Source organism: Hesperophylax consimilis, chromosome 20, assembly GCF_061612785.1.
Source record: "Hesperophylax consimilis isolate HC1 chromosome 20, BYU_Hcon_1.0, whole genome shotgun sequence".
NCBI classification, from domain to species: Eukaryota; Metazoa; Arthropoda; class Insecta; order Trichoptera; family Limnephilidae; genus Hesperophylax; species Hesperophylax consimilis.
In genome coordinates this window covers 5,517,745-5,525,935 of record NC_142855.1, presented here as the reverse complement: position 1 = coordinate 5,525,935, position 8,191 = coordinate 5,517,745, and positions in this window count along the sequence as shown.

Sequence of the window (8,191 nt, the reverse complement as noted above, 5' to 3'; positions counted from 1 at the left end):
ATCCACTTTACAATACGCTATTATTAGTTGGGGATCCGCGTATAAATGTAACCTTCTTCCAATTGAAATTATACAAAGAACAATTATTAAAATTATATTAAAAAAATCCTTTGACTACCCAACAGAACGCCTGTTTGAAGAATTTCAAGAACCTACATTTAAAGACTAAAATATTAAAAACTCATTAATCCAAATTATAAAAGAAAAAGATAAATATCAATTTTTAAATGAAAACAGAACGCGACTTAGACATGTTTTTCTATGCCCAAAACTAAATACGTCTTTTGCACAACATCATTATACTTACCAGGGAAGAACTTTTTTCAATCGTCTACCAGAAGAAATCAGAAGCATTAATGATAAAACCCAAATACTGCTCTCTGTCAAGAGACACTTTAAAAATATTCTGAAAAAAAAACTACTGTCACTTAATTAATCTCACAAATATCCTTAGTTTTCCGTAACTTTCTTTCTTTTTTAAAATTTATTATATTAATATATTATCCTTCACTACTATCAAAAAAAAATACTACAGCAAACATACATTTATGTACAATGAATTATTTAAGTACTAACTAACAACAACATTTATGTACACTCCCCTTCCATACACAAGCAAATGCTTTCAATGGAAGAGTAGTAAAAAAACCCAAGATGTAAAATGAATTATGTACCATGTAAACATATTATTAAAAATAAAAAATAATTCCAAAAAAAAAAAAAAATACAAAAAAAAGCACCTCATCCACTTGCTCTATTCCACTTACACAGTACTAATCAGTATCTATTATTTGTCTGGAGAATTCAAATGAGTCCCGACTGTTAATAACTGAAAGTTATTCCACAAGTTGTTGAAAATAAAAAATAATTTTTAAATTTAAAACTTTCAGTCTGTCCTCTGCTACTCAACCTACTAACAATAAAAAATAATAATTCACTCCTGTTCAACACCTGTTTTTTCCTGTAATTGCCCAAACTTGGAAAAAGTCACCAATTTTAAACTTAACATCCCTTTAGAATACATAAATTACCTGTCATTATTGAATCTTTTAGATATTCCGACATTAGAAAACAAAAGAAAAATAAACGACCTAACCTTTTTATTAAAATTATTGAACTCTAAATTCGATTGTTGTGAACTCCTGCATTTAATAAATCTACACTTACCTACACGAACAACTAGGCAAATATCAACATTTTACATACGTACATCTCATTCCAACTATTGTTTTCATTCTCCAATACAACGTTTACACAGTCTTGGTAACAAATACTTAAACAATATAAATGTATTTGACAATAATTTGAACTTGGCAAACTTTAAACGGAGAATGTGCGAACTATTTTTACCTAATTTGTAAACTATTGTTATACTTTCTTATTATCATTTTTGTTGATTTGGAGGATTTTGGCAGATTTTATATTTTTCGTCTCACTTATCTTTACTATATCCATACCTATATTTTTTAAACTCTTATATTTTATGTAACATATTTTGTCAACTCTGATATTTTTTTATGTAACCTGTATTTTGTTAACACTGATTTTTTTTTTTTAAATGTAATCTGTATAAATAAAAAAATAAAGATGTATATTATTATAGGTAAAAGCCCTATAGGCGTTTAAAATTTAAAAAAATATAGATATTGTCAATAATATCTGATTGACAATATCTGCGTTGGAATCAGCACATAGCCAACTCCCGCATTCTTATGTGTTTCCAACCCGTAGAAATATCCTTACTCCTACAGCAATTAAATCAGTATACTATGCTCTCTACTAATCCATATTAGAATATGGTATCATCATTTGGGGTGGCTGTGCTCAAACTATTATTAATCCTCTGCAAAAAGCACCAAAAATGGTAATATGTGTTATCAACAAGCAACCGACAAGATATGAATCATTTTTTAGTATAATTTATTTATTTATTAATTAACGGACTTACTTCCAATATATTACAAAGCGACACGAGATTTGGGACAATGTACAATGCAAAAGTAAAGGATGGTATATAAAAGCAGAGACAAACAGGGAAAACATAAGAAAATAGAAGTGTCAAGTCGAGTCAAGACCTTGCTAAAACTAAAGTGATACAAAATATTCTCAACTGCATAGTGAGTGATAAAAAACATTCTGACTTATACCAAAAAAATCAGGTTCTTGGCGTAAGTTGACCATTCTACATATTCTGGACGATGGTGAATCATAAGCATAATTAGTCGAATGTTGATTAACCCGGCGAGGCTGTGGTGGCAAAATGGAACAATGAGTATGTGGTGGGGTTTGACATGCCCACTTATTAAATTGGCCATAAATATCATAATATCGATAAATTAAGTTCTAATCTTATGTTTTGTGATATTAATATAAACAATAAACAGCTTTTAATGAAAAAACTTTAATATTTTAATAATTTTCTAATTATTATTTAGGAAAATATAAGAAACTGAGTTTTTTTAATCGAAAATAGGCCTTATCTTAATAAACCTCTAAAATAAACAAAAATAAAATTTTACATATAATTCAATCGTAAGTAGCGCAGAGTTCATCGACAACATCTACTCCTGCTTTTGTACCATTATAAAATGTTATAATTTCAGGCTTCTTTTTATCTCCCGTGGTCTCATCAATTCTATCATCATGGTGTAAAGTGGACATAGCTATAACCACTTTATTCTTTTTCGGGGTGTAGGACACTAATGTAATGTCCTTCTGGAAACAGAACAATGAGCTTCCTGGTTCTTTTCCAGTTTTCAATAAAGCGGACGGAATGCATTTTATTTCGAACTGTTCCTGTAGATGTAAGCCTATGGTTAGCCAGTAGATGTAGCATTAATTCGTGACTAGTAAACCAGTTGTCGAATGTCAGGTTGCGGTTGGACTGTGATATGGGCTGAACAAGTCTTTCCACAAGATCAAACGGTTTGTTGCTAACTGCATAAGGTCCACTGGGTTGTTTCCCTGCATAAACTTCTAAATTGAATGTGTAGAAAGATTTTGTATCTACAAGAGCTTGGATTTTTATTGCATACTTAGCAGGTTTGCTTGGAATGTATACGTGAAATCCGCACTTCCCTCTAAAGGCTAACAACATTTCGTCAATGGTCATATATTCATGAGGAATATAAGCTTGCTGGCAGCTATCAACAAATTGGTCAAAAAGCATTCTGATATGAGTTAAGTTATCAGTTTTCTTTCGCTCGTCCCTTGTCGATTTATCATCAAAACGTACACAGTTTTGCAGGAAGTAAAATCTTTGTAGGGACATAGTTGTGTGAAAAATATCAACACCTGTACCATTCGTTCTCCACAAATCTCTGAGGCTCTGGCGACTAGATCTATTGAGTCCAGCAATATATAGCAAACCAACAAAAGCGTCGAATTCCGAAGCTGTTGTCTCTTTCATATAGTACATTTTTTTTCGGATCATTACACTTTGTTTGCCGGTTAATAATTTCTTTATTTGTGTATGTCAAAACAGAAGTTTTCATTTGTTCAGTAAAAAGAATATTCCAACATTCAACTTCCGTTTTAGCTAACTTTGCAATTCCTTTTACGCCAGGCCGTTCGAAAATTATGTTGTCGCTGCGAGTACGTACATTAGTCCACGGTGGTTTTTTGAGCCATTTCTGACCATCTTTGGACTCATAATAAGGAACTTGAACAGAAGAACAACGTCGATTTCTCAAAACTGACAGCGGGATATCATCGTCAGAATCATTAAAATCTAGTGCAAGTTCACTGACCTCTTGTTCTCGATCGCTAATCTCCTGTTCTGTCTATCCTAGGTTATGTTCGCTGCAATGATCAGATTTGGGTTCGGAGCTTGACTCGTCCGATCATTCTTGGAAAACCTGCTCTATCATGGACTCAAGATGCCTTTGATCTCTTTCGAAACTCATTTTCGTTCAAAAACTAAAACAAAAAAACAAATAATAAGCTAATAAACCAAAAAAACAATTTTCAATTTTACCAAAATAACCACACACCAACTTTGTGGCGGGGTATTACGTACCCGACAGGAGTTTGCACACGTATATCTCAAGCGCCGGTTAGCGCAACACTGCGATCACGCCACTATCCCCTCCCGCAGCTCCTTAGCTCCAGCTATGCGGCGAGACAAACCGTTACAGCAAAAATTTAAAACAAAACGATCGTTGAAGTAAAGCGTGGGGTATGTCACACCCCACCACAGCCTCGCCGGGTTAAGGAAGAGCAGTTTAGAGTCTACGAGAAGGTATATTGAATGAGATGAATTCTAGTAATGTAGGTGAGTCAATAAAATTGTTAATAATTTTAAAGAAACAAATGAGATCAAATTTTGTCCGACGGTCTTCTAAAGGAGAACGGTTTAGAATTTGTTCAATTTCATAATACGAGTAATTGCCACTTTCTAATCCTAGCAATCCTTTTTAGGAACCGATGTTGAACGGACTCGATATGACGAATATGGATAGTATAACAAGGAGACCATATAACACAAGCATATTCAAGACGGGGACGAACCAAGGAGCAATAAAGAGTTCTAAGGGTATTTTATATTTTTGTCAGAAGTGATTCTAGTTATGAAGCCAAGTAGTTTGAAGGATTTATTAACAATCACATTTATATGTTACCGAAAAGAAAATATACGTGAACTCCCTTTAAAATTTATGCTAACACATTTATTGTACAAATACAATAAAAAAACACTCTGACAACACAATCGTACCACCAGAAACATAACCAAAGACACTACAATGTACCCAAATCTCATACATCATCAGCACAAAGACAATAAACCTACCTAGCTTTAACCTTCTCCCTGATATCCTAAAAACCTCAACTCAACTCCATACTTTCAAAAAACAAATAACTCTATTAATCCTTCCATTTAAATCTGCAATACATTACAATTACAGCAACCAAACAATCTTCACTTTATCCCCCTAATCTCCAACCATGGCTTCATTCATATTAAATATTATGATACTTATCAAAGTTTAATTAATTATTAATTTATTATTTGTCACATGAAATATGAACTAAGTCGGAATTGTATAATTTAATTACTATTATAAATATTATGAAAATGTTCAATCTGTAAACTTCACCCGCCATAACACATTGGTATCCCTACATCCCTATCATGGTGGTTGTAATAATATTCCTAATGTATCATCCAATGGAAATTTTCATTGAAATAAAAATAATTATTTGAATAAACCTGAGAAAACATTTTGCATTTGAAATAATTTTCTAAAAACAATTTCACATTTTGCGTTTTCAAATGGGAAATTTTTCTCCCGTTTGCATTTTGCACATCTCTGCTAACGACATACCACAATTGGGGATCCCGTAGTCCCACAGGCTCTGGGCAGCTGGGCCTTTGGTGCAGATATCACGTAAAACCAAACTAAACCAAAAACTAACACACCGTCAGTTTCAGCACAAAGTCAAGGGGCTTATTAGGGCTCCACACCAGAGGTGACCGCCGAATTCTGGTGATTTTTGATTTTCTTTTTATTTTATCAATAATTTTTATGTATTTGCGCATTGTTCTCTTTCTTTCTGGCTTAACTTTTCTAAGTTAAGTTTTATTTCTTTTGTTAATTTGTCTACCTTCAACCATCATTGACCGTAAAGACTTGTATCGACAATTACGGTAATACAGAACACACCAACACTAAAGTTGGTAGAAAAATCTGAATCAAAACAAAAGACGTACAAATTAAAAAAAAATTATTAACATTAAACAAGAGTCAAAAACATTTACATTACATAATACTTAATAATAATCTAACAATTCACATAACTAAGGCTCAGTTGCATCGAAAATAGTTAAAGTTACTTTTTAGTTAAGGTTAAATAAGAGTAACTTTTTTATCATTTCTTGCTTAAATGGGTTGTTTCAACTTCGTTTAAATAAAAGTTAACTAAATTGTTACAAAATAGTTACTTTTATTTAACCCAGCGATGTTGAGAGTTTAAAGTTAGATTTTGGTCAATTTTAGTTCAGCTGTCATCCGTCACCATCTTTCAAGGAACGAAATATTGTTTGAAGAGAAAATAGTTAAAAAAATGTCCGACAATCCGGGTTTTGATAATCGATTGATTCTAGAATATGTGGGAAATAGAAAAAAGAAACAATTTAATCCACGAACCGATCATTTTCTGTGGGAAGAGTTGGATTTTATCGCCAGATTTCGGATGTCGAAAAGTATGGTTAGGCAATTAACATCACTCATTGCTAATGACATCACAACGTCTACAAACAAGTAGGTTTATTTAAACTAATGTATCTAATAAGTTCTATTGATAATATACTAGCATAGTTATATTGTATGTAACTGACAAAATACATTTTTTTGTCATTTCAGAAATCATGCTGTTTGTGCTGTGGACCAGGTTCTAATAACATTGCATTTTTATGCAACAGGAACGATGCAAAGATGCACAGGAGACATCTCTGGGGTGCATAAAAGTACTGTCTCGCGTGTAGTAGACAGGGTTAGCAGAGCAATAGCCCGCCTTCGGTCACAATATATTGTATTTCCTCAAACAGAGAATGAAATTCAGCAGTGTGCCAACGAGTTCTACAGCATCGCTCGATTTCCCAACACAATTGGTGCCATCGACTGCACCCATATAGGAATTCTCTCTCCTGGAGGGAACAATGCTGAGTATTACCGTAATCGAAAAGATTACTTTTCATACAACGTGCAAGCAATAGTGGATGCCAACTGCAAAATAACCAACATTGTGGCAAGATGGCCAGGTTCTACACATGACAGCACCATTTTTAACAATTCCAGAATTAAAGGAAAACTGGAAGATGTGCTCTATGGAGCCAGACACCTAGTTGGCGATCGTGGTTATGCGGTAAAACCGTATTTATTAACCCCACTGGCAAATCCTGTTTCTGACGCTGAACTTTTGTACAATGAAAGCCAAATCAGGACAAGAAATGTTGTAGAAAGGACTTTCGGGATATGGAAAAGGCGTTTTCCTGCAGTAGGAATGAAATTGAGAATCGATGCCACAAGAGTGGAAGCCGTGATTGTAGCCACAGCGGTGTTGCACAACATATGCACTAACAACAATGTCACAGAGCCACCAGACTTTGTCACCATTCTCCAAGAAATTGACGGACATTTTCCTGAAAATGTTGGACAGGGTAATAATGACATACGACAAAATCTTGTCAACAGTTATTTTGCTCATTTATTGTATAAAATAATGTATTAATTAACTTAAAAATAAAAAAAGATTTGATACAAATAATAATAGAAAGAAAGAAAATAAATGTTTTAATCTATTGTAACGGGAAATCATTCTCCTTTCGGTTTTCCTCTTTGAATTTTTTTACTTCTAACTCGTGTATATGTTTCATGTGTTCAATTTTCAATTCAAAAATAGCTTCACGATGCCTGTCTTCATGTTTCATCTGTTTAATTTTTAATTCAAAAATAGCTTCACGATGAAGAATTTTTTTCGTGCTCGAGGTCTAAATCTGTAGACAAATCTACAGATTTTTTTTGTGCATCCGCCAACTCCATGAAATTTCTGCGGACATCGTTTGGTGTGGATAATTTTCTTTTTCTTGATAGGCCGAAAAAAATATTACATTACATTAAAAACGTTAGATAGTAAGTACCTACTACCTTTCTAAATTATTTCTCTAAACTACCTAGTTTAGACAAATTTACTGAAACATTTAGTGAGATGCTGTTAAGATAATAAGATTCTATAATACTTAAGGCACAACTAAACTCACTTTTCAGGGATGGTGTTATTGGTAAGCGTTTAGTCGCTACACCTTGATACTCCGATGCACAAGGGAGTGGGGGATCTTCCACTGCCACCTGTAAAGACATCATTATTCCATGTTATTGTGGGAAGAATAATTGGCTAACAGTTGGGGGACAAGTTCCATACTCATAGCGGGTAAATGAGTTCTCCCTTTTCAACACGTATTGTGCTTATGGAAAAGTTTTACCAGACGAGAGATCTGGGTTCGAGTCCCAGTTGCAACCGCTATCTTTTATTTTTTCTGTGTCATGTACATTTTCATATTTTAATTTAGATTATTATTATTATCTTCTTCAATGATATATTACATTGATGAGAATAACCTTCAAAAGTTAAAAAGAGAGTTTTCTTATAAAAAAAGTAGAATCAATTTTATTTGTATGTAATTGTGGTGTCA